The following is a 27,471-nucleotide window of genomic DNA, read 5'->3' as shown; positions in this document are numbered from 1 at the left end:
ATCTCCACCCTAAAGGGCTGCTTGCAAATTTGGAGTTCATTGAACCCTGCTTGACAGATTTTTTTTTTTACAATCATGTTCTCTGTAGCACTTATTTCCAAACTAATCAATTTAGAACTTAGAGTACATATGTTTTATTATTATCTTAATATATGTCCTTTACAGTCTGTACAACTATGCTCCCTCTTAATGAACAAAGCTCAAGAAACTCTTATGTAGAGTAAAATTCAAAACAAGACTCAGCTGTCAGCGGGCTAAACACAGTCCGGATCATTACATATGATTAGAACAACAGCATGTTGCTCTCAGAATGGTTCACCTCTTATATAGGCGTTTTAAAGAGTGGGGCAATAGATTCTAAACAATTGATGAACACTGTCCAGGTTAGACAAGATATTCCTAGTATATAATGCTTGCTCCTTGGTGCTGCGTTACAGCATAACAAAGCCAAGACGTTATTTAATCTTTCTTGCTCACATCAAAGGGAGCAAAATTAAGATTAATATTTTACAATTATGAGGAGAAGCAAAATCCACTCTTTGAAGAAATGCGTTGTATAATTTCCAAGAGGATTGGGAGATAAAGCAATACATTGCTTTTCTTTTCTTTCTTTTTTTGGTCTTAAGGAAGGACAGTGCAGTCAGAACAGCACTGGGTAAGTTTTGCAGAAGGCAAATTTTTTCATACTCCTTAAGAACGACGGTGTCAGCATCTGGCTGATCAAGTAAGAATGCAGGACCATCCCACTCTCAGCCACTTACACACACAGCTACATATTCTCTGCAAACCTGCAGCAACCAGGCAGCCACACATTTCCAAGGTAAGGCAATCATTGTGCACGCATGTTCCTTTATTGTATCCTTATCAATGACGGGGGGGATTTAGAGTAGGAGAACGAAAGGCTAACTGCGATTGTTCCTAATGTTTTATGGAATATCTGTATAGACTTCCCAGCTGTTTCCTTGCAGATAAACCGTTTTCTGCTGTCAACCCATTCCTAGTAAATTCCTATATCGCTTTCCCACCTATTGAAAACAATGAATTAGCTCTGGAAATAGGAAAGAAGGACGTATCTATGTATTGGCAGAATCATTTTGTGTGTTTTCCGGAGCCAAAAGAAACAATCGTTCTCACCCATAGAATGATTTGTTCTGTATAAGGAGAAAGTGAGCTTGTTCAGTGGCTTGATGAAAATGACTGAAGACCCCCTTATGTGGCCCCCTAATAGGAAACATCTGATTGTACAAGGGTCCACAGTGGTGGTGGGGTGCCAAACCTGGATCTGGAGGAAGAAAAGAAACATGCAATAAACGGTTAATCCCAAATATTTATAACGAGAGACTCCTAGAGTATTTTATTGACCCCCTCTGGCTCAGATTACTTGGAACATAAGGGAGTTAATTAGCCAATCCAGATTTTTTACCATCCAGGAATGGAAGTTTGTTCTTCAGGAGAGGTGGGTGTGTGCTGTTAAGTTCCTAACAAAGAGAGAACTTTGGTATACAATGTACAGAGTGGTTGTATTGTTTCAGACCGCAGCCCTCAGGCTCTGTGATTTGGGGGCTGTTGTCTTTTAATATTTTTGTGGACTATTGATTTTATTTTCACTTTGTTCCTGAATTATATTTTGCTTGCATTATTGTATTTTTTTTCTTTGTTGTTGTGTTTTTGTTTTTTTCATTTTTGGTCCTTTCTGCATATTTCAAAACCACAGAGGCATTTTTCAGCTGCTTGCTAGAAACCCAGGGGAAGTCTCTTTAACCTTTTGGGTGTTTTTTTTTTTTTTTTTTTTTTGCGATGGGTTGGGTTGAGAACCTCTCTGGCACTCAAAGAGTTAATATGGACTGCCTCATGAAAGAGTGGCTATCTGTCAATATGAATGTAGATTATCTGTGTAACAACAAGGGGAACATGATGTCTCTTTTTCTCTATCGCTTTTCTGGTGTTAAGTGGTTAAACATTGCCAGACACACACCACACAGTTGGGAGGATGTGGATTAAACTATAAAAGATAAGTAATATCTTCATCTGTGGCGGTTTTGTGCCATGTAAAACTTCTTCCTGGATATCAGATAAACCTCTTTGTGCTGCTGAAAACAGAACAATTAACCACCAGTTAAAAAAGTGGCACTGCATCAGTTTAAAGGGAAATTGCTCCCCTGTCTATACACAGAAGGGGAATTGTATTTTGCAGTCAATACCATGCTGAGCAGAATGCTAGATATAACATTTTGTAATGCACTGAATTCCTGCTCTTAGCTACCAATCAATATTACCCTTTAGAAGTAAACCTTTTTTTTCTATCCATAGCCTTCATTTGATAAGCTTATTTGCAAAGTATTGTGATTAAGGTTGTTTCTAACCCATGTACTTGTTTGCTGGAGATTTCAGCAGGAATGTAGCAAGCGAGCAACTTAACAGCCACAACTATTGCTAGTTTTGTTTTACTTGTGTTTACTTTGTTGAAACAATGTTACTGCAGTCTACAAAACAGTGACTTCTTAGTATTGCAGAAATGACAATATATGTATGAAAGTTCAACTACAGGACAGAAGAAAATAGGTGACTATGTCAAATTAAAAAAAAGTAAAAATTGAATCATATTATACAGAAAAAGAATTGTTCTTTGTAGCTGAATTAAACAAAATAATGTTATGTCTGAAACATGCTTTGTTCAGAAGTGGTTGATTAGTTAAACCACACAAGTTTTCTACCATTTTTCAGTCTGTGGGCTATAGGGGGCACTGATCCTGGATATTCTGCAATAGGCCTGTTCTCGGTTATATTCATACAGAGAAATAACTGTTTCACATGTTCTGCTCAACCTTTTATAGAAAAATTAGTGTATGTAAAGATACAATAAGATTGCTTCATATACAGCGGATAGAAAAAGTCTACACACCCTTAGTGAAATTGCAGGAGTTTGTGAAATCAACATAAATCATGCTAGACCCCTTTTCAACTTTATTGTGACAATGTAACCACCAAAATTCAAGTGAAAAACAGACTTTATTTTTAGGAGAAAGTGAAAAAATAAAATAAAAATACAATACTCTGGTTGCATAAGTGCACACACCCTTTCATAATGGGACCGTAGTTAGGTTCAGAGTTAATCACATTCACAATAATGTTCAAATGTAATTAGCATACACCTGCCAGCAATGAAAGTGATTGTGATTAATGTAGATCGGCTGTACCTGTAGGATCTCCTTGCAGCTTTCTTGGTTATATCCTACTGGGATAACCACGGTCTGCAAAGCTCTTTCAAACCATCAACTGGATCTTGTTGTTTAAATGTAGCAATCAGGATAGGGGTGTAAAATAATTTAAAAAGTATCACATGTACCGTGGGCCACTGAAGACCATCATCAATAAGTCGAGACAATTGCAAGATCAGGACGTCAATCTAAAGTGGATGACAGGACAAGGAGGAAACTCATCAGGGGGTCTACAACAAGGGTCTGCAGGAAAATCTGTCAGGAGCTGGTCACTCTCTGCATGTGACAACAACCTCTCATATTTCCCACAAGTCTGAGCTGTGGTGTAGGGTAGAAAGACGGAAGCCATTTCTCACAAAAAGAATATCCAAGCCCATCTAAGTTTTTGGCAAAAAATAATACATTCAATCACCCCAAACCATGTAGGAAAATGCCTTATGGCCTGATGAGACCAAGATCGATCCTTGTCCTTAATTGTGAAAGATCTGTTTGGCACGAAAACGAAATGGCTCATCACCCAAAGACCACCATACCTACTGTGACGCCTGGTGGAGGTGGTATGCTTTGAGGGCTACTTCTCTACAGATGGAACAGGGGCTGTATTCAGGATAGAGGGTATAATGAATAGCTCCAAATATCAAGATATTTTGGCACAAAAACTGCTGGCATTTGTCAGGAATCTGAAGAGGAATTGCACCTTCCAACATTAAAACAATTGAAAGGTCACATACAAGACAAAGGTTTCAGAAAAGGGTGGTCAAATTCTTGTAAAGACCCAATCAGAGCCCAGACCTCAATCCCAAAGGAAACCTGTGGAATGATTTAAAGGGGGCTGTGCACGGGTGATCCCCTGGCAATTTGATGGACAGTGAAGTATTGTGCAGCGAAGAGGAGGAAAGAATTGTAAAGTTCAATTGTGAGAAGTTGAAAGAGACTTATCAAAAAAACATGTGCTGCTGTAATAAAAGATAAAGCTACTTCTACAATGTATTTGCTTAGGGTGTGCGCAGGTATGCAACCAGGGTATTGTAATTTTTTTATTTTGTTTTTCACTAGCATTTTGTTTGAAGGCCGCACTAAAGGTGGAAAAATGTCTGACATGATATATCACAAACGCCTGCAATTTCAATTAGGGTGTGTAGACTTTTTATATCAATAAACGTTATCTATAAAATATCTCCTATCTTGATAAAAAATATTGTATCCGTTAATTTTACATTACCCACGTCATTAAAGCATTCTGATGGGCCCAATGTTGCTGGATGATAATGTATGGTGGGCTGTTTGTCTTCAATGACAAGAACTAGTTACTTTGCAGGGCCTTGTATCTACCACTTTGTATAGTTTCCAATTGCTGCCACTGCCAATTGTGAGTAATGTGATGGCCTCACACAATGCAAATAAATAGGGAGTAAAAATAAACCAGCTTAATTGAGAGACAATGGGAAGGAAAGGGAGGCGGACACCAGTCATCGTGCTCACATCCCTCAACTAAAACATTATTGTGCTTGTAGGATCGGGAGTCTTGGAATTCACACTATGGCAGCTAAATTGCTATGAATTTTGGATATGCACTGTTTGCCTGATAGGAGATTTTTATTTTCCCATTCTTTATGGGAATAGGGTAAGACTTTTTTAGTTTTTCTATTGCCCTTCCTGGAGATCCTACGGGGCAGGGGAGGTGAAGTGCGACTGAAGAGAGGGGGCTGCAAGGGAATCACTTGGCCCTGCGGTGCTATGACGCAATCACGTCATTTGGCCGTGGGGGGTGGGGCCAAAATGATGCAATTCGCCACAAATTGCATCATTGAGGCCTCATTCTGCCCATTTGACTAGGAGTGCGGAAAGTGGCCTGCTCTCCCTCGAGTCCGGGATACCAACCCGGAGTCTCCCAGAAATTTCAGGAGCGTGAACAAGTATGATGTAGATGGGTCAAATATTTATGTTTCTTAATAATTTATTAAAGATTGGCAGTAAAATAATATTAAACAGACTTGAACCATATTTAGGTCAGAGAAGTGCTAGTTTTACAATTACCCTTCAGGCAACACTTCACAACATCTCGTGGCTGCAAAAGTAAATAAATATATGGATGCAAATATGCTCACCGGCCCTTTATATGACTCTCTGTTTCCTCTTCTGTAATATTGTCAACATAGAGGAAAGAAAACTGTGGATAGGAGGGAGTACCACACGTCCAAGAACATACAGTATGGACACAGATGGGACCCACATAGAGGACAGATTCATGGGATTTTCCGACACAGCTGTTTGTTTTATTTATAAGGCCCCAACATATTATGTAGCGCTATAATAGAGGGAACCCTGACGTAAACAGATGACATGATACAGAGGGAAAAGATGGGCCCTGCCCAAAAGCACTTACAACCTAAGAGGCATGTGGTACACGTTATACAAAAGGTAGCGGAATAACAATTGTCAAATAGCGAGTGAAGAATCTGTGCTCTGCCGGCTACTAGTTGTACTTTCCCTCCTGGCCCACTTTAGACTTTTTTTTTTTTTTTTTACTTTAAACACCATGTTTTGCACCTTTTGGTAAATAAAGTAATTTTACCAAGACATCCTCATGTATTCATATTACTCAGTTTTCGCTTCGGTATGGCTGCATCTCCAAGAAAGTATCTCTTCGCTAGATGCACTTTAGCAAGTGTAATCTGATCTCTAAATCCAAGCCAGTCAGTCAACAGGCTCCTCAGTGGTCACATGGAAGTGGGGTGGTGGGGGACATTGTATTGAGAACATGCAAGCTGAGGAGAGGGACTTTCCAAAACCTGCTCATTACATCATATGTCATGTGACTGTGGTTGCCATGGAAATTTTTATGACACTTAGCAGTGTAAATCATTGATAGCAGCTTGAAGAAAAACTCTAAGGAAAATAGAACAAATCAATGTGTCTTGTAACAAGAAAACAGAGGGATTTATGTTAAAAATTAAATCATTGTTTTATGGTTTTTCATCTTTGAGTCCTATGTATATACTAATCTGGCTTCTATCAGAGCCGGGATATTACTTTTCTGAATTCTACAAATCTAAGAAACCATCACACAATGTTTTTGTACTACTTTACATGTTAAGGAAAGATGATTTTTAAATGAATTTTCTTCATTTTGTATTACTCTCTTGAGAAAACTTTAGACTATACTTGATACAATTGCCAGTTTCACCCTTGTTTTGCAAATGGGCAGGGACCAATAATGTGATCTGTGCCCTGGTTCATATAATTCCTAAGGGCTCATTTGCACATGAGCTCTAAAGTATCCGGTTGGTAATACCAAGAATACATTCTATCATCCTCCAACATAATGTGATCCCTTGGGACAGTTTTCTATTCCACACCTATGGATGACACTAATGAAAATGTTCCCAAATTTAGGTTCTCTACAATAACCCTTTTCTAGGTCTCTAACATGAGTGATCTGGATATAAGAGAGTTAAATGCTTTACCTAGTGAGAGCTCTGGCCAGAAGAGCTGCAGTGAGAATCTGCTCTTCAGTGTAACTCTGCACAATAGACTTTTTTCTAAAATGTCCTAAATCCTAAATCGATTTAAAGAAAAAAGAGCAGTTTTCATCTCTACTAATGACTCCACACATCCCAGGGGAGGGGTTGGCAAATTTTAGCCCGGGGGGGCAAGACTCGACTCGGTAGCCTATTTTCAATGAAAAAAATGCAGATGGCCCAGTAACCCAGCCCATGGTAGTCCACTATGGGACCGGCCCGGGAAGGGGGCAGATGCCCCCTAGACCAGCCTGCCGCTGGCACAGCCCCTCCTATGTAGACATTTGAGGCAACCTTTACATAAGCAGTTTAAACTGTGTCTCTTCCCTTAAAGGCAGTAAAATAATAAACAGCCATGTGTTATTATAAGCAGTATCGAGGGGCCAAGATCATTTTTAGGATGAGGAAAGCAGATAATGTTTATCTGGCTTCTCATTCATCCCACTTCCTTCTCACTGGTGATGGGAATAAAAATAGTATATTTATATAATTATATATTTTTAAATAGGCTCTTATCTGATTGTAATAGAAAATTCTGCTTGGGCCAACATATAAAAGTGGGGTGAGAAGTTGAGGTCAAGTGTATTTAAGGCATACAGGAATACCAGGTTTGTTCAAATAAGTTGTGGTCTCTGGGCCTGAGTCTTTAAGGAGAGCAAAGCAAAAAAAAAGGAGTAACTTTGCACCTTGGCAAAACCATGTTGCATTGGAGGAGGGGGGGGATAACTTTAAAATGTGGGGACAGATTTAAAGTTGGGTTAGGGTATGCCCTAGATCACATTTTAAACTTCAGTGTAAAAATAAAGCTATCAAGTATTTGTGTGCTAAATGAAAAGGCAGACAGTATTTAACTTATGTGCAAAATAATAAACTAATTTGCACCCCTTGTATTGTAACATAGTTTGTCCAGGAAAAGATGTACTCCCTTTTTTTTTTTTTGCCTTGCTCTCCTTGTGTTCTGTTCTAATGCGTAAAATGTTTCACTCTTGTGTTGCAATTTTATGTCAAGGGGCGATTGTAACGTTTTAAATCTGTTTGCGTTCCATTTTCATACCCGTTTACATGCGTTGTACGAACGTTAGAAACACTAGTAGTAAGCACAAAATTAATGCCAATGGGTGCGAGGATTATGTTGAGAAAAGATAAACTGATATATAATTCTGGATTTCATATCAAAATTGTTTATGAAACAAATAAGTCAATATTGCAAAGACTGACTTATTTTTTTATTGGTCTGGGCTCATAATTCTGGCGTCAGCATTTCTTTCAATGACATTGACTTGGAAAGATTTAGCGGCATGCCGATCTCTCGGTTCTGGTTGTATACATAGTGTCTACTATGCAGATTTTTACAGCCTAGAAATGGAAGGAGGGTTTGCAGTGGAGTGTTAAATCATGAAAAATAATAGTTTTGCTTCAGTTACAATTTAACAGTGTTATTTAAATATAAAACTGAATATATAGAAAAATAAATTGGATCAAATAGATTGCATTTCATGTTTACAGTATTTCTCGCAATCTCCAAAAACAAATGCAGTTTGTTTTTTGCTTTTTAGAATATATTTAGAAATAATATTTTTTGTGTTTCATCTCTAGTCAGTGGTTTCAGTCAGTCTTAACTACTGCTAGCCTTTCAGTTCTGAGTTCCATACAGTAATATTAAGTTCAACTCAACTAATGCGTTAAGCAGACACTTGGGGGAGACCTTCACAACCAGTCTTAGGATGAATACACACCGCAGAAAGTATCTCCCGATGCGATATTGTTAATGATTTTGCCAATGACTGACAGTCCCGAACAGCAGCCGCTTCATGTGTACACACTGTACACGATTTACCTTCAGATCTGTGCTCTTCATCTGTCATAACCATCGGCTGAAAAGATGGTGACTCTGCGACTTCATAGAGATCTATGGACACTGCCGGTCCTGAGTCCATACACACTGCATAGAGATCTATGGACACTGCCGGTCCTGAGTCCATACACACTGCATAGAGATCTATGGACACTGCCGGTCCTGAGTCCATACACACTGCATAGAGATCTATGGACACTGACGGTCCTGAGTCCATACACACTGCATAGAGATCTATGGACACTGACGGTCCTGAGTCCATACACACTGCATAGAGATCTATGGACACTGCCGGTCCTGAGTCCATACACACTGCATAGAGATCTATGGACACTGCCGGTCCTGAGTCCATACACACTGCATAGAGATCTATGGACACTGCCGGTCCTGAGTCCATACACACTGCATAGAGATCTATGGACACTGCCGGTCCTGAGTCCATACACACTGCATAGAGATCTATGGACACTGCCGGTCCTGAGTCCATACACACTGCAGAATTGGAACAACATCGCTCCATCGTTGAACAATATTTATTGTCCATTTATAAAATCAAATGAAACAATACAATGTGCTTTGAAACAATAATTGTTCATCGTTGGAGCGTACACACTAATGCGATATCTGGCCGAACGGTCGTTTATTGGGTGTTTGGCCCCAAAAATTGTCTGACAACAATGTAGTATGTACCCAGCCTTAGATTGAATTCATTTGAACATCTGATGCTCCTTGCTGCTCCATATAACTCTTTGAACTTAATTTCTTAAGACTAATTACAAACCCTTTGGTAATAAACAATGAGCATTACCTGAAGCTAATCAGTGGCCAATCGGGGGACTTGCAGGACCACTTAAACAGAGGAGCTTCCTGTTTCCATTGCCCTATTATTGTGGTTTGTACCTGTGATCTCATTGTGCTACTCCTACTACTATTCCTTGCTTGTCCATCATCTTGCCCATCCTTGTGCTGACTTTGGCTTGTTTAACTACACCTAATTTCTGTCTGCACTGACTTTGGCTCGTCCCTGATTCTTTCCACTGTGGCTGCCGGACTTCTTCTCTGAGACCAGAACGATGGGGACCTAACCATGAAGTCTGCTATGGCAGATTCTGCTCTGACCCAGCAAATGTTTTGATTTTACTCTAAACCTGCACTGTCAGACCCAGGTTATACAAGTTCTGCAAAATCGGGTTCAGGACTTTTGTGGCCAGGCTGTGGAATAATGTTCTTCTGGAGAGGTGCCCCGGCGGTGCCTGATAATCACATTTGATGATCCACGTCACGTGTTTCAAACAAGACTTTTGCACATATTTTCTTTTTCTGCTTTGTCTCATTTTGCCCTGGCTTTTCGGCTGTAGAGAATTTTTATATTTGCGCAGCCAACAAGCTGGGGTTATAAATAAACAGTGCTGTGTGTGGGTGTATATCACTTCCTTTTTGTCACTTTAATTTTTATGGGTTTATTTTATGGATCTAGGGTGTGTGGTAAGCCCTTATGGGCTCTGTATTTCCCTGAATAGGGGAAGTACGGCCTTTAGGATCCCACCCCCTCAATGCCCTCCCTTCCAGGGGTAAGCAAGTTTCCATACCCTGGGTGAATCATAAGCAGATCTCAGGATAAAGGGACCACCCCTAGCCTTATGCCCCCCACTCCCCCACCCAAGGGACCTTTTGATTTCAAGGGCTGGGGACAGTGTGGGGCCCCTCTTCTTCTTCTTCTTTAGAGGAGGGCCTGAAGTTTGACACCTTTTTGCACGTTCTGGTTTTAGCACTTTTTTTTTTTTTTTTTTTTGCATTAGGAGCACAAAAGCAATTTCCTGAACTTTCAAATAAAAAACAAACAAACAGTGGACTAATGTAAATATCTAAAAGGTTGCTTTTTTACCATAGCCCACTTATTTGCCCCTCCAGACAAAGTTTGGCGGCCCTCTCCTTAAGGTGGAGGCCTTGAGGAAAGAAACATAAGTGAGATGTGAGGAGTTGCTACAATCCTCCCTTCAGTCCCAGTGGTAGAGGGGCCGCTATAAAACTAATAATTGCCTTATCTGTGCCTTTAGAAGGAGATGAATAACTGTTCCTTTTACCAAGGAGATTATATATATATATATATATATATATATATATATATATATATATATATATAATCTATATATCTATCAGACAAAATTAGGCACTTTCCTACATGATAGTAGTACAACTAAATTTTGGTTTCCCAAGAAATAATAAAAATCTAACGAAGCTATAGATCGCCTCGCATAGCCAACATTTATAGGAAGAGAATACGAAGACCAGACTGCTGCTTCTCTAAAAGGATTCCTGCAGATATTCAAAATAATTTGCTATAAATAAATATTCTTACAATATTAATTCAAATACAAACCAGATATAAAATGACTGCCCACCATCCTATGAATGTTATATAACAGGGAAAACAATTCAATATGTGCATTACTAACTGAAGCAGCAACACACAATCCAATGTTTACTCTCTTTAGGGACCATCTCCTGGTTGATAAATCCGAAACTAGTTCAGTCCTTCTAAATGGAGGTAAACTGTCCCAAAACAAATGCCCGTAGAGAGTCTTTTACCAATGCATTGATACCTGGCCATTCTGATCAGTGCAGAATAGTGTCCTGACTTCCTCTCAGTGTGTGAAGGGTTCCAGAGGAGAAGGAGCTGCCTGGTTACTGGTAGGCCTTGTTCTCCAAATTGGGCATCCTGTTTGTAAGCTTCCATGTACCTCATTTGGAATGACCCTGCCAGGCTTTCAAATATACTTGTGTTAATTCATGCACATACATTTAGAATGTGATTAGTTCATGCTTAAAAACGGCATTACGTTTAACATACATTAATCTTTATGAGCTTGTTCACACCCATGAGCCTGGAAGCTCTGCAGTGCACTAAAGACGTTTTCTGCTGCAGTTTCCATCTGTAAATGTGTTTTCTGTGTATACTATTAAGTCCTACAAAACACAACAAAAATTCTTGTGCTTTTTAAAATGCTTGTGCGGAGAGCCTGTAAAGAGATCGGTTTAGGACTTGGCATCTTAAGTAACAGCATCGCTGAATACAAAGTAACATTCAGTAAGTGGCCTTTATCAGTTTCCAAACAGATGCATGTCCTTGTCTCTATAAGAGCTCACTTAGGATTTGACAATGTTTATGGTGCACTATAAATAACTGTCATGCGATCACTTCCATGAAATCCTACATAGAGATGGCTATTTGTATATAGATTCACCATCACAAATTGTTTAAAATTCCTTCTTTTGCTTCCCATAGATTGTAAGCTTGCGAGCAGGGTTCTCTTTCCTCTCTGTCTGTATCTATTACCCAGTATTGTCTTATTAATGTTTGTTCACAAGTGTAAAGCGCTACGGAATTTGCTGGCGCTATATAAATAAATGATGATGATGATGAGATAAAGTTGTAGGATTTGTGATTCTCGAGGGGTTTACTGTCCCTAAAAGCTGATAGCGCAGCACATTGGCAGGACCAGACAAGTGTCCACCTTCATATGTATGGAGGGTTATTTTTTTTTTTTTTAGCATTTAGGGTACAATCAAATTGGGTATACCTGTGCATTGCAACAATAAGATTTGGGTGTGGTAAAATGATGAAAGGGTTCAGTGCATGGCATGACAAAAAAATTAAATGCTGTACATAACGGATCAACGAACATAATAACCACTGGTGCCGATCATATACAATCCTGAGCCTAACGTAATATATATATATAGTCCCATGCCCACCACAATCTCACCACCAACATGTAGCGGTGCCTAGCATAACAACTTCAAGCCCACAGCAGTACCATACCTAGCATCACCATCCTGCACCCACTAAATATAGCCCTATGCCCAACATAACAGCCTAATGCCCATCATATATTACCCTGTGCCCCACATAATGGCCTCATGACCCCCCCCCCCCCCAACACAGTTGAGTGTTTTTTATTTTTAACTTTTGTTTTTCAGCCAAAAGAAACCCAAGTGATCCAGATCCAGATGAGACCCTGAGTCTCCTCCTGCCAGTAGTAACAGATTTAGTATAAAATAAAATGCTGAATAGCTTACATGCTACTCTTTAATCCATCCAATAGATCTATTTGTTCTTACTTTCACTTTAATAACATGTTGTTTGGAAATAAATACATTTACAGCACACTGATCCTGGCCCCTGTGTGTAGTACAGATTTGGCATCACTACCATTGGAAGAGGTGGCTAAATATATTTTGGGATACATTTTTGTGGCTACATTAATTGTATAAAGCAAATTATGGACAGAATCCTCAATTTCTTCAATAACATACAAAATATAAGATCTTTTTCTTATACGTTACCGAGAGAGAACCTAATTTGTTCTGAGGAAAAAGGGTATAAATTAAGGCTCATTAACATATCACAAAGAGTGTAAACCTGCAGTTCTCCTTTGTGTCCTCCAAGGGCATTTCGAGGTTGGAACTGACTTCAGAGAAATGGCCTCCCAGGACCACTGGTCGCTACATTTTCTTGTCGGTGAATACACGTGGTGGTAGAAAATGTCAATCTCCAACCTACTTTAGGACCACCCTGTTCAATAATTCGGCCCTATTTATGTCTTTAATTAATCATGAGTACGAGGGGACATTGGGGTGTCTTAGAAATGCCCTTTCCTGCAGAAGTGCAAATTGAAGGTGGTGAAAGTGCCCCATTAAACATCAGGAATGAGACCCAATCTCCACCAGTGCTTCTGCGGGGTGAGAGAAATGCCCCTATGAAGGTGGCTACTCACCCCTTTTATATGCTTTAAGTCTCATACCCTCTGAATCTTGCAGGAGGGAGGTCTGGAAAGTTGGCACCTATGTCTACAAGTTGTTCCCTCCCCGCCCACATGAAAGCTGAGGACATTTCAGCTAACGTGCACAGTCTCTAGTCAATTAGAAATTACTCCCAGGGAACACTGTGCACCCCAAAAATTACAGTGTTGGTCATGTATCGGTAAAGCCATCTGCGGTCTAAAAGTGATTATGGATAATTTATAGAGTATTGGGTTTTTTCTAAGATATATAACGATTAGTTCCGCCGGGCTCACGTCTACTTTTCAGAGCTATTTACCGTTTTGGGGGAGCCTAGCCGGCACCAATGGCACTTTTGCGCTATTGGTCTGTTGAGTACATGCAAATCTTTATCTAGTTTTAAATTATCAGTATAATTTATATTTAGTATAGCAATTAAAATACAGGAAGGAGGGGAGGAGCATCAGCAGAGTCCATAACGCCATCCAGAAATTGTGTTAACTTTAAGGGCCTAGCGGCGTAAAGCAAAGGTTTCAGCCTTTTGTTAATTGGGGTCTGTAGACTGCATTCTCCGTCTCGCTATATAGGTCTATGGGGACCACAGTATTCAGCGATTAGTTAACAACGGAGAAATTGGTGATCTCTCCAGCATTTGATAGATGCTCTGAAGTGTTAACTGAGCTTTTCTCTGGTAAAAAAAACAGCTGTTTTCGTTGGAGTTTTCACTATGCACAGATCATCATCATCATCATCATCATCATTTATTTATATAGCGCCACTAATTCCGCAGCGCTGTACAGGGAACTCACTCACATCAGTCCCTGCCCCATTGGGGCTTACAGTCTAAATTCCCTAACACACACACAGGCAGACATAGAAATAGACCCCTCAACCCTTAAAAAGTGACTATATTACCAATCATTAAACAATTGTTATGCAAAGTTCTTAAAAAGCGGTTAGAATAATGGGGGGAAAAAGTTAGCGTAATTGACGTATTTGTTTTAAAAATATTTTGCATATATATGGGGCAGAATGAGCTGATATTCCTGGGAGAAACAACATTTGTTTAAAAAGGTTGATTTTATCTGTTTCCTGTTAACATAGGAACGCAAATCACTCTGAGGAAAATAAATTGGTTTCTAAAATATATTTAGTTACAAGAGATATTGCTGCTAATCTATACTTCTTAAATGCTAAGCAAATACCTCAATCAATGCCAGTGATCTACTTAAGTCGGGATTAGTTTCTAAGTTTGCTTTTACATTTTGTTGCCAAATTGTAAACATTATTATAATAAGCTATTTACAGGGTGGTGGTATTCACTGTGGAATTCTGGGAGCTGTCAGAACAATGTCCATTAGTGAAACTATAGCAAATTCCACGAAACAGTTAGGAAATGAGGTAGACTGCCTTGAAAACAGAGCAGAATAGTAATATCTGAGGGGCTACTGAAGGGGTAGAGAGAAGTTAGACTTTTAATTTGCTTACCAATTTTACAATTATCTATGATATTGTTACAGAGTGCTTAAGTGAAAAAGAAAATATTTATACTTGATTTACCAGGGGCAGTTAAAGATTTGGCCAATCCGCTTCAGATCCTTACCCAGATGATACTTATCTCCTAGAGTCACAACCCAGGAAGAGACTAACCATTTTTTTTGGTGACCATAAGTAGCTAAGAAAATTTTGTGAAAATTGTTGTTCAGACTCTGAAGAGCGAGATCTCAACTTAATTTACAGAGAGTTGGGATAATCGTATCGCAATTACAAGGGAATCCTCAATATGGGCCTTTGGAAACCTCATAGTCAAATACTCTCTTCAATGGACACCTTCTTTGAATCTCTTGGTCTAACTAACCGCCGTTGGCTTGATCTGACTATGCTCAGTCCGTTTAGATTGGAGTTGTCTGAACTAAAATATTTTTGATCCAGTTCCCAGCTCTGGTGACCCTTGAAAGCCTTCGTAGTTCAACATTAAGATTGATCTGCAAATTCCCAATTGTAAAGCGCTATGGAATTTGCTGGCGCTATATAAATAAATGTTGATGATGAAACTTTTATTAATAGTGAGGCTGTTAATTTTTTTTTTTTTGTCTGAGGTTGTTATTCGCTATAAGATTCCTAAAGTGACCCTATGGGTCTGCAAGGGGAATATATTTATTTTTTCTGATTAAATTCTGGGCTTTCCCCTAATTTTGGGTTATCCATGGTCTACTGTGTAGAACCCTTGTATTGACTGAAATTTGAATTAGATTGTAAGGTAGAGTAAGGATTGTCACGAATGATGTTCATCCCTTGCCCGTCCACTTTGCTACTACATGTCTTGAAAATACACTATGTCCTTGTAGGGAATTTTCTGTTGTGCTTTTTGTGGAGAAAAAAAAAAAGGTGTAGATGATGGATTGCCTCCGCATAGGAAACTTGATAATGCCATTAAGCTAATTCCCGGTTCAAAACTTCCTAATGAGAAGGTTTATTCCACTCTCATCCCCTGAGTCTAAAGTCATGGAAGAAAATATTAAAGGAAATTTTGGATAAGAGTCTTATTAGACCCTGCACATTATGTACAAACACTGTTTTTTTTTGTTTTTTTTGTTTGTTTTTTTTTTGCATCCAAGTAAGATGTTCTGCGTATTCATTGATTAGAAGTCTAAACAAAATTACAATTAATAATAAAGAGCCTCTTACCCCGATTCCATAATTGTTTCATCAAATTAAGGGGCTATTGTCTATTCTAAGATTGACTCTAGGGTTCGTATATGATACAAGTCAAGGAGAGAGATGAATGGAAAATTGCATTTAAAACTCATGATGGTCATCCTGATAATTTAGTCGTGCCTTGTGAACTATGTAATGCTCCAGCAGTCTTCCAAGCTATTGCTAATGAGATTTTCAAGGATTCCTGGGAAAATTTGTAGTCCTATATCTTAATGATATTCTTGTGTTTTTTTTTTTTTTTTTTTCTCCTCCTTTTACTTCATTCCATAGTTACGTTAAGATTTTTGGGAAAAGTTAAAAGATCATTTGTTATATTGGAGAAATGTGACTTTTCTTGGGTATATCATTGTCAAACTACAAGCAGTCATTGATTGCGTTAATTAAGAAGGTCTTAGAAGATTATAAGCAAGACAAAGCCACTCTTTTCTGATAGATTTCATATTATCCATGAGGTGTCCCAGGACATTTCATATTTCTCTGTTGAAACCTTTTTTTACACTTTGTTGCATTTTAAAAGGTTGTCCAAGCCGGCCCAGTTTTGGTTGATGGTCAAACTGAATAGGAAATTTGAAATATACTAATGGTCTAAATGGCCTTGGGGGTCTTCTCTCATTTGCTTGTTCATTGGAAGGGATATGGTCTCCTGGAGAGGTCCTGGGTTCCATCTGTCAGTGTTCATTCTCAGAGGTTAAAAGGTCCTTTCATAAGCAGTTTCCAGAGAAGCCCCATGTTAGGGGCAAGGTTTTGAGTGTCTGTGTTTTCTTCATCCAGTATCATTGGTGCCTCTAATATTTCAGGTATAGAATAAGCCTCTACAACTGCGTCCCCAAGTACCGATGAGCACTTTTAGTTCTATGGGTAAAGGGGCTGCTGTAGGTGAAAACAAATGACTAGCCTGGTTCTAGATATTCATTCCCAAAATTTGGCATCTGGCATTACAATTTTTTAAATTGAAAACCCTTTTTCTCTTTCCTCCATCTGGGGGACACTCCTTAACCATGGGGTTGAGTCGGGGGGGAGGATTCTGGCACCCAAAGAGTTAACTTTTTTCAGCTGACCGCATATCACCCCCGCCAATTCCCACATACCTCAGTTTGAATTGGGTGCTCTTGGAAGAAGGTTGCACCTGAAGAGCTCCAAGAGAGACAGTGAACAGGGTTCACTGGTTATAGGTTTTTTATCCTTTTCTTTTGCAGTTTTTTTCTTTTGACAGTGGCGAGAGGCTCCGTGCAAACGGAGCTGACTCGTGGGAGAAGCGTCTGTCGGGGGGGGCGGCCCCGCTGACAGAGAGGTAAGAAGCGCTTCTCACAGCGGGAAGCAGTCGGCAAGAGACTCTCCCCGCTGATGCAGGACGGGCGCTGCCATTAGGCACAGAGTGCCTTTACTGCTGAGGTTCCCCGGAAGCCAGCTGGAGTATACCAAGTTCCTCCTCCCATGGTGATGGCAGTGAATTCTTGAGGATGGCGCTCTTTGAGTAGTGCTAGCGGGGAACACATTCTAACAGGTTTTCCCCTAATATAATAGAAAGGGCAAAACGCTGTTAAGGTAAACACAGAAGGAGAGCCAGTGGAAGGGGAATGTGTTTGAGGAACACAGCTTCTCCCCCCCCCCCCCCCCTTCTGAGTGAGCACGTGGAAGATCCCTTTTTTGGCGCCAAGCTTCAAAAGGAGGACTGTTTATAGCAGTCATTTGAAGAGAAGTGCACTGTTGACACATATCTTCCACGCTAAGTATCACTTTGTTTCTTCTGTATATGCATGTGTATTATAAGACTATGAGGTGTTGAGAGAACTGTGTTTAAGGAAAACTATAAAGTTCTCCAAACCTGTCTTATTTAATCAGAAATACTATGATATGTTAAATAATCTAGTCTGTATTTTCTGATAAAGGTTGTGGAAGTGTTTGGGCGTGCCAAACATATTGTCTATTCCAAATGTAATGCTAAATGGGCCCAGGTGTTCTGTGCTAATTGCAGTCATTACTGAAAAACCTGCTGCAGCCTTTCGGCTTGACTAAAAAAATTATACCTTATACTCTCTATATAGAGGAAAAGGAACAGAAATACTATCTTTTGACTGGTTCATAGATAAATATGTACCTGTATTTTGCGGTGTGGTAGCAAAATGTGAGAAAGATAAAGCAACAGGATTTCACCTAAGTAGATTGGGGAAATCACTGTTAGCAGAGACACAGAAGGAGATTCCAGTGGTAGGGGAATGTGTTCAGAAATACCTCTTCCCCTCCCCCACTGAGTGAGCACGTGGAAGATCCCTTTTTGGTGCCAAGCTTCAAAAGGAAGACAGTTGCAGCAGTCATTTGAAGAGAAGTGCACTGTTGACACATATCTTCCCCGCTGAGTATCACTTTTATTTTCTTCTGTGTGTATGTGTGTGCATGTGTAGACATGTATATTATAAGACAATGATGTGTTGAGAGAACTGTTGTTTATGAGAAAACTATAAAGTTCTCCAAGCCTGTCTTATTTAAATCAGAAATGCTATGATATGTTAATATAACCTAATCTGTATTTTCTGATAAATTGGAGAAGTGTTTGTGAATTTTGAAACGTGATTTCGTTTTTCTTATCTTGTGATGGCAGATAAAAGCAAAACAACACGTACCAAACATAATGTCTGTTCAAAATGTAATGTTAAACTAACAAGTGAACGGCTGGATCAGGGGGGGGGCTCTGTGCAGCCTGCACTGTGGCTCCTGTGAAACAGCCTATAAACACCTCCACCATAACGGTAGATCCTCCTGAGTGGGCTGCCTTAACACAGGGAGTTAATACCCTTGTAAATCTGTTATCTAAACCAGTTGAGATCCCAGCTACATCTGTGGTTTCTCAGGGTATAACAGTAGGAATGACAGACGAGTCATTTTCCCCAGGGGTCGGTGTATTTCCCTCCCCAGCCCTCCCGGGGGTTTCCCAGATGGGAGAGGTGGGTTGGTCAGCGGTGGCTAAAAGCCTGGACCGGCTTACCCATCTACTGGAGAACCCCAGACACAAGCGTAGTGTTAAAAGACGTAGACAAACAGCTAAAGCGCTGTGGTCAGTGTCAGACTCTGAGAGTTCCTCAGGGGAGGAGGGGGAATTGTTGGACGATTCAGATGTGTCCATTATAGAGTCAGAAGGAAACTCTAGGCACCAGGGTATGGACTATCTGGTAAGAGCAGTTCGTCAGACCCTGGGGTTTGCTGAAGTAGAGGAGACGAAGTCTTTGGACCGCTCCCTCTTTAAGAAGGCTTCTAAGCAGGTGGTCAGGTTCCCTTCCTCAGTTGAGTTGAGGGATATTGTAGAGACCTCTTGGAAATATCCAGATAAAAGGTTCTCTATGCCAAGGAAGTTTGGCATATTGTATCCCCTTCAGGAGGAGGATATGACCCGTTGGGAACAGGTGGCAAAGGTAGATACACCTGTGGCGAGATTGGTTCGTCAGACTACACTACCTGTACCCGGGTCAGCGACCTTACAGGACGCGACTGACAAGAAATTAGAATCCCTGCTGAAGTCGATCTTCTCGGCCGCAGGTATTAGCCTCAGGCCAGCATTGTCCTCTACCTGGGTAGCTAGGGCCATGGAAGTCTGGGCAGGGCAGTTAGAGTCTGCCTTGCAGGATTCAGATTTACTGCCTCTGGCCATGCAGCTAAGGGAGGCAGCAGGCTATGTATATGAAGCGGCCCATAATTCGGCCTCCATAGCTTCGTCTATTTCAGCTACAGCTGTAGTAGCTAGAAGGGCGTTATGGTTAAGGGCTTGGAATGCGGATTCAGAGTCTAAACGATCATTAGAATCCATCCCGTATACGGGTGGGATGTTATTTGGTCCAGAATTAGACTCTTGGATTTTACAAGCTTCAGGGGGCAAGAAGACGTCCTTGCCTGTAAATACTCCAAGACCTAGGGCTAGGCCTAGGTTTAGTTCTTTCAGACAGCCTCCTTACGGGGGGCGGGTCTGGCGAAAGCCAGACTACCGACCCAGGGGCCGTGGAATCCAGGAGACAGTCCCGTAGGGGAAGGTCATCCTTTGCCTCTGTGGCACGGAGAGCTTCTTCCGCCAAGCTGCCGGATAGACCAGCGGCATGACTACCACCCACCTCTGGGTCCAGAGGGTGGGGTGGGAGGACGGCTGCTTGGGTTTGCCCGGCAGCAGACAGGGTCCTCGGTAGACGAGTAGGTCCAGAATATCGTGATAGAATTCATGGGACCAGCTCACCTCAGGTTTTGGAAAAAAATTACCTCGCTGGCTTCTGTCAAATCAGAAAGGGCTCAGGGCTGTCGATTTGCTTCGTTCAGACAAAGCTATACAGGCTTAGAATTTCCAGTAAGGGAAAAGGTTTTAGTCACACCCATTCAGGGTGCTAAGGCTAGACGAGTTGTTCAGTCTATGACCGAACTTCTAGAGTCTGAAAGGGTCACAGAGAATCTATTGTCTAAGAATGAGTTTCTTGAGACTAGTGAGGGACTTGGTACGCAGCAGAAGGTTGTCTCCACAGGACAAGTTGAGGTCCTAGATGGAGTGGACAGGCAGGATCCTGTCAGACAAGAGGCTGTCAGTAGCCAGGTCTTTGAAGCTGCTGGGAAAGATGGTGACATCTTTCGCGACCTTACCCTGTGCCGAAACGTATTGTTGCCCATTCTACCCGGTCGGTTGGGGCGTCTTGGGCGGCTCGTAGTGGAGCCACGGCGGACCAGCTGAGCAGAGCAGCCACCTGGTCCTCGGTCCATACCTTTTACGAAATTCTACCAATTTAATATATTTGCGTCTGGGAACGCCTCCTTTGGCCGTAGTGTTCTGCGTGCAAGGAGATCAGAGCGGTCCCACCCTTCAGAGGGATTGCTTTTGTAAGTCTCCATGGTTAAGGAGTGTCCCCCAGATGGACTCAGAGAAAAAGATTTATCGTAAGTATAAATCCCGTTTTATGGTGCTCTATCCTTAGATTTATGTTTCCTTTGAGTTTGTGTAAGGTAGATATTTAGGGATGAATGTAAGAAACTATATGCTTGTCACTGGCTTTACCTAGTTTCTATAGCAGTACAAGGAAGAATTGCAGAGTTCACTATTCAGTAAAGTACCATTGTTTGTTTTCTCTTCCCCATAATCCCTTTTCATCCTCGCAGAGCCCTGCTGCCAATATAATAGGGTTGTGATAATCTTCTGACAGTACAATAGTTTGAGGATATTGCCTACTGGCAAGGGTTGCAGATGTAATGTCATGCCTATCATGTATATCCACCTACTGGGTACAATTAAACACGGGAAAATTGAGGATAGTGTCCCTTTAAGAGCACAAACCCAGTTAAAGTACATGGGAATACCTGCAATAGGAGTGACTGACTCCAAAAAACCACAGTCAAAGATACTGAACACATTTAATAAAAACTCCTCTAAGCAAGCAGTGGTGAAGACTGACACACAAGTCAGGATAGCCAAAGACACAAGAATGACAAGGACAGGAATTGGACAGAGGAAGTCAGTCATGTACACAAACTGGGGTCAAAACACAGTCACTCCAAAAAAACAAAGGACTGGAGCTGAACATAAGCTGCAATCAGCAGGAGGTTCATAGAGAGGTGCAGCTGATATGTCCTGACAGCAATACTGTATGAATGTATACAAACACCAAGGGGTCTAGTTATTAAATACTGGTGATAGGGCCGCTTATTGCAGTGATATAATTCCTCCTATCCCTATGATTTGTTAAGAAAATATTGCCATGGCAGCTTAGTGATGGTCTTGGTGGATCTGCACATGCGTGAGCTGGCTTGTCGGATAATGTGTGCTTACTGGGACTTCCAGTTCCATGGCTAAATGAATACAATTTAAAAGAATATATATATTAATTGAATATCTCCTGCTGTCGCTACAATGGTAACTGTATCGCTGCAGGAAGTGCATGGTTTGAATCTCAGCAACTCCAGTAAAATCACATTTTATGGTCCATGTTGGAGAGAATTATTTTGTATGAGAATTACCCAAATGCTAATAAATCCCAAATATTATTCACACATTTAGGGAAATAGAATAAGGGGTAGATTTGCTAAAACTTCTAAAGAGAAAAAGTGGAGTCGTTGCCCCTAGTGACCAATCAGATTCTAGCTTTCATTTACCTAATACACTCTAGAGAATGATAGTTAGATAATTGGTTGCTATGGGCAACACTTCTTTTCCATTTTATAAGTTTTAGTAAATCTAATCCTAAGGCTGTATCTACAGGGTGTATTTCAATTCTTCTTTTTGTTTCTTGTGTTGGTGAATTGTGAATAGTGTTTTAAATGTCTTAAGGAACTAAAAATAGATTTGTCAAGTTAAGCAAGTATTCTCATTGGCAATGTAAATTAAGCAGGATTTGCAGACCGGATATTTGCTGAAAATATTTTGCTTTCCTGTGGTCTTATTAAATAAACCTGGTAAATTTGGGGGAAACACAGAACATTGGCTACATCTCTGCTTTGCCATCACCTGATAACTATAGTGTTTCAGATATCCAATTTGGAGAACTATTGGTGCAATCCAATAAGTACATACTATACAAATTATTTGGGGATTTGCAAACCAGGTCAATGTTAAGAAATCCTCTGGTTCTCGTGGGCGCTATTGCCACCCATGGACTACTAGAGGATCCACAGAAAACTAGTTTTACTTATTTAATTTTTTTATTTTACATTTTATGTATCTTATTTTAGATTTGATGTAAATATGAAATCTTCTAATCAAGTTTGCAAGAAACCAGGAACATCAGTAGGTTTTAAAAGATTTTGAAGTTAATACTAAGTTTGTGAATATTTTCTATGCTACCTTGTAGTTTCGGCACTTATGATGTGACTACTGTAGTGATGATAATTTGTTTCTATATTTCTCCAGAAAAGAGGTGAATAATGGAAAATTTGGTTGTAAGCGGATTTTGTAATACGAACATTTTACTATTTATTTGTTTATTATTGTTTGCATTACAATATTACAAACTTTTACTTTATCTTGTCCGTTCTAATATATATATATATATATATATAATCTCTATCTCTGGGTACAAGGATTGAAAATAGCAGCCATATTATTGTTGGAACTTATATTAATAAAATATGAATGCCACCTTTGTTGAATTGATAAACAAAATTTAAAATACTGTTTTAATACCTTGTTGCTCTGTGTGACATAGATGTTGCACCGCTTACAGCTGCTCAATATCGCACGCATTCGGCCCTTCCTCTCCCAAGATGCCACTAAAGCTCTTATCCACGCTCTTATTATCTCCCGCTTGGACTACTGCAACCTTCTCCTTACTGGCCTCCCCTGCTCTCATCTCGCTCCCCTTCGCTCCGTACTCAACGCAGCCACTCGGCTCATCTTCCTTTCTCGCCGCTCCTCTTCTGTCTCCCCCTTCTGCAAAGCCCTTCACTGGCTCCCCTTCCCCTACAGAATCCTGTTCAAGCTCCTCACACTCACATTCAAGGCCCTCTCCAACTCCACTGCTCCCTACATCTACAACCTCCTCTCTATTCACGTTCTATCCCGCACTCTGCGATCGGCCAATGACCGTCACCTCTCTTTCCCCCCAGGTTACCTCCTCCCACGCACGTATCCAAGACTTCACCCGCGCTGCCCCCCTCCACTGGATCCAGCTCCCCCGCTCCATCAGAACATCCCCCAATTTGTCCAGCTTCAAACGGGCTTTAAAAACCCACCTTTTCTTAAAAGCCATCCAGTCTCCCACTTAACTTCCCTCCTTGTTGTTCTCCTCTCCCCCCCCCCCCTATTCCCCCTTCCCTGTCTCAGCCTCCGTTCTCCCCCTTTCCTCCTCTCACCCTTGTCTCTGTCTGTCCAACCTTCCACTTAGATTGTACGCTCCTTCGAGCAGGGCCACCTCTCCTCCTGTTCTCCACCATTTATAACTCTGCTCTCCAGCTACTTAGCCTCCTCCTTGAGGTCCTTTTGCCCTTCGACCCCTCTTTCTACTCTCTTTACCCCTCTGGGGCTCTCATCTGTCATCTGCTCCCTACCTTTTGGGCTCAGTTCTACCAATGTATGCAGACTATCCCTTTCCCCCACCCCCTCTAGCTGTACTTTGAGCTTCCCGAGTTACTGTGCTTCTTGTTACCTGTACTGTGCTGTCTCACCCTGTGCTGTGATACTGTCTGTCCCTGTGCGGCGCTACGGATACCTTGTGGCGCTCTATAAATAAAAATGAGTAATAATGTCTAGAAGTGCCACACCACAGATTGCTCTTTACAAATGTCATAATTGAGGTGGGGGGGGGGGGGAATGAGACCACAAACAGCAAAGTCTGAAAGCTGTTCTGAGTGCTTCCATATCGCCATGGGAAATTCGAGTGATGTCACCATGTGATTATTTTTTTTTATTATTTTTTAGCAGGCTTAAGTCCTGATTCAGCTACTCCACATAAAGTTTAATTAATTGGTCCACAAGGGCATGGATCTAAAAGTAGCTGTCATTTTAATTAGTATTACATCTAGGTTAGATAAATAAGAGACGTATTTTAGTCTGTAGCGATTCCTAAACGACTCCCCTGGTTTAATTGAAAAGAAAAACTTTATAAAAAAAAAAAAAATAAGTGCAAAACCATCACTAAATAGAAAAGCAATAAAATTATTTTATGTTCTAAACAAGATACAATGTGTACACAGAGTTCAGTCTTGGCCTGCACCTTACATTGGGCACAACATTCACCAAAAATTGGTATTGTCCCTACTAGTATCACAACATTTCCCACACTGTGCTGCTCTCTCCTACCTGTTCTTCTCACTTTCTCCACCTGTGCTTTCTTTAGTTGCGGCTTGTCCGGATCCTGGAATGTTGAAGGACCTATTTGGAAAAAAAAATGGCTACATTTAGAAAATTACAGCCAGCCCCGGTGTTAAATCGATAGCACCTTCCTCCAGCCCCAACATTAAAATAATAGTATTCACATTTAATAAATAGACCTCATTCTCCCTAAACTCACCCCATATTCAATAGCCCCCAAACCACCCCATCTTAAATTAATAGTCCCCACTATTAAATTGCCCCACCATCACCCTACAAACAAAATAGCGCCCATTAATTAGCCACCACCTACCTCACACACACTACATTGCTACAAGCCCCCTGTGCCATCACACACACAATACTGTGCCCCTTCATCACAACTACACTGTGCCCCCTTATGCTCACACTGCGCCCTCCATGCTGCTTTACCCCCTTCTTTTTCACTCTGTGCCTCTCCCCCTTTTTTTTAATTAGTGCTTCTCTCCCCTGTTTTTTTACTTGATCTTCTTTATAGTACTGTCCCATTCTGTTTCCCTCCCCTTGCCTCTCCGTTTCTTTACTTACCTTTTGTCAGCTTCTTTCTTTTCTTCTCTTCTTTCTTCTGGCTTGGTCTTGTCTGGCGCTCCTCACTGACTGACGGGCGTGACTTGATGATGTCACGCCTGGCAGTCAGTGTGAATGGAGAAGAGAGGAAGGAGGGGCGCGGCGCCGCTCACGTGAGTATGATTCATTTTTTTTTTTTTTTTTTTTCTTTTTCGTTCCAGCTCCCCCCACCGATGGACCAAACCCCCACCCCCGCGGATAAAAATAAATGAAAGAAAAAAATAAATCACCAAATAGAAAAAAATGTAAGGAAATGAAAAATTTTAAATTTTCACGCGAAGGCCCGGCCCGGGTAAAATGTACCCGCCCCCCTTTCCTCTCGGCGGCCCTGCCCCTGAGACCCTCAGTTCATATATATGTGGGCAGCACGGTGGCTCAGTGGTTATCACTTCTGCCTCACAGCACTGGGGTCATGAGTTCCATTCCCGACCATGGCCTTATCTGTGTGGAATTTTTATGTTCTCCCCGTGTTTGCATGGGTTTCCTCCGGGTGCTCTGGTTTCGTTCCATATTCCAAAAACATACTAGTAGGTTAATTGGCTGCTATCAAATTGACCCTAGTCTCTCACTCTCTAAGTCTGTGTCTGTGTCTGTGTGTATGTGTCTGTATGTTAGGGAATTTAGACTGTAAGCTCCAATGGGGCAGGGACTGATATGAGTGAGTTCTCTGTACAGCGCTGCGGAATTAGTAGCGCTATATAAATAGCTGCTGATGATGATGATCCCTACATGCTGGAGAATAGAGTTAAGGGTAGTTTTATGGAACTGCTCAAAGTATCATATGTAAAAGTAACTAAGGGCAAAAATATGGAAGACTGCAATTATTGTCTGTACGTTTTGCTATTCCATTTTTGTTGCCTGTAGAATAAAAAAAATCAGCCTACTACCAAAGGAAGTTGCTATTTGTCTTCCAGCAACAAAGAGACCATATTTATATTTTAATGTATTTTAAAAAATCCAAGGTGAACTTAAAGAAGTGCAAAATTGTTAAATCTGGTGATGTCACGGCGGTATCTCTAGTACCAAGTGACAAGAAATCTCAAAGGAAAGATTCATTATAGTGCAAACCAAATTATGTTCCAAAGCAAACTGAAATAATTAAATGGCCATGATTGCTCTGAATTGTGGTGGGCGATTTATATGCCTTCTGGATGCTGCGCCTGAGGGCATCTCTAACTCCCAACAATAAGTCTTTTGTATTATGCAAAGCTATAATATTATTAAGAACAATGCTAATGATGATTAAAACCAGAGGTAAGCAACCACCTGCTGTGGAACTAAGGTCTCTGCCTGTCTCACCAGCCAGGAACTTAGATAGACCTGGCATAGGTCTACATTATGTTCCCTGTAATAACGTTGATCTGTAATTCTTTATTTCCTTCCCGTTCCCCTGAGAATCAAGTTTGTCTCTGATTATGTTCTATAAATTATGATAATGCCACTTTTTTATAGAGTTTGTTTCTTGGGGAAACGTTCCAGGAAACGTCCTGGCTTTGATGATCCATTTTTTGTTGTTTATAAAACCTTCTCTTGACTTGAAAGTATTTATGCAGCTGCAGGGATGGTCGAGATACCAGATATATTCTGTCAGATGTTCATCATCCAGATACATTGTTTCAGTAGTTGTTTTGTACACAAGTTCTAAGCAGTACAGCCTATTTCTTGCATAGACTACAACTGTAATGTAAGCTATGAATAAAGTTTTGCATGTTTTATATTTCTTTTGTTAAAAAAAGAACTTCACTGTTGATGCTAGGCCAGCTGGTTCAATGTATGTTCCCAGCCTAAGTCTATCTAACGTGGTCTTACAACTTTAGATTACTTTAATTATTTTGCTTCTACATGTCCTCTTGCAGCTCTGTACGTCCTGATCACTTCCATACAACTCCATTATATTCTGCCAAACATTAACACTTTGGAATGCAGTATAGAACATTGAAATTAATGTAATGCAATACAAATGCTTGTCATGAAGTGTGTATGTGTTTACAGATCTATACACTTGTG

General features: G+C 40.7%; 1 protein-coding gene across 2 annotated transcripts in view; it reads left to right on the top strand.

Moving 5' to 3' along the window:
- The first annotated feature begins 660 nt into the window (after nucleotides 1-660).
- Nucleotides 661-27,471, top strand: part of KANK4 (KN motif and ankyrin repeat domains 4) — an 87,365-nt gene continuing 60,554 nt past the window's right edge. The window contains exon 1 of one of the 2 annotated variants that reach the window (XM_075181790.1): nucleotides 661-820. The gene's annotated coding sequence lies outside the window, so the exon portion shown is untranslated. Of the gene's footprint in view, nucleotides 821-1,095; nucleotides 1,457-27,471 lie in introns of those variants that run through there. The other variant, XM_075181792.1, reaches the window with a different exon arrangement.

This window comes from Mixophyes fleayi, chromosome 8 (assembly GCF_038048845.1).
Source record: "Mixophyes fleayi isolate aMixFle1 chromosome 8, aMixFle1.hap1, whole genome shotgun sequence".
Lineage (NCBI taxonomy): Eukaryota > Metazoa > Chordata > Amphibia > Anura > Limnodynastidae > Mixophyes > Mixophyes fleayi.
This window is presented reverse-complemented; position numbering and strand designations above follow the sequence as displayed.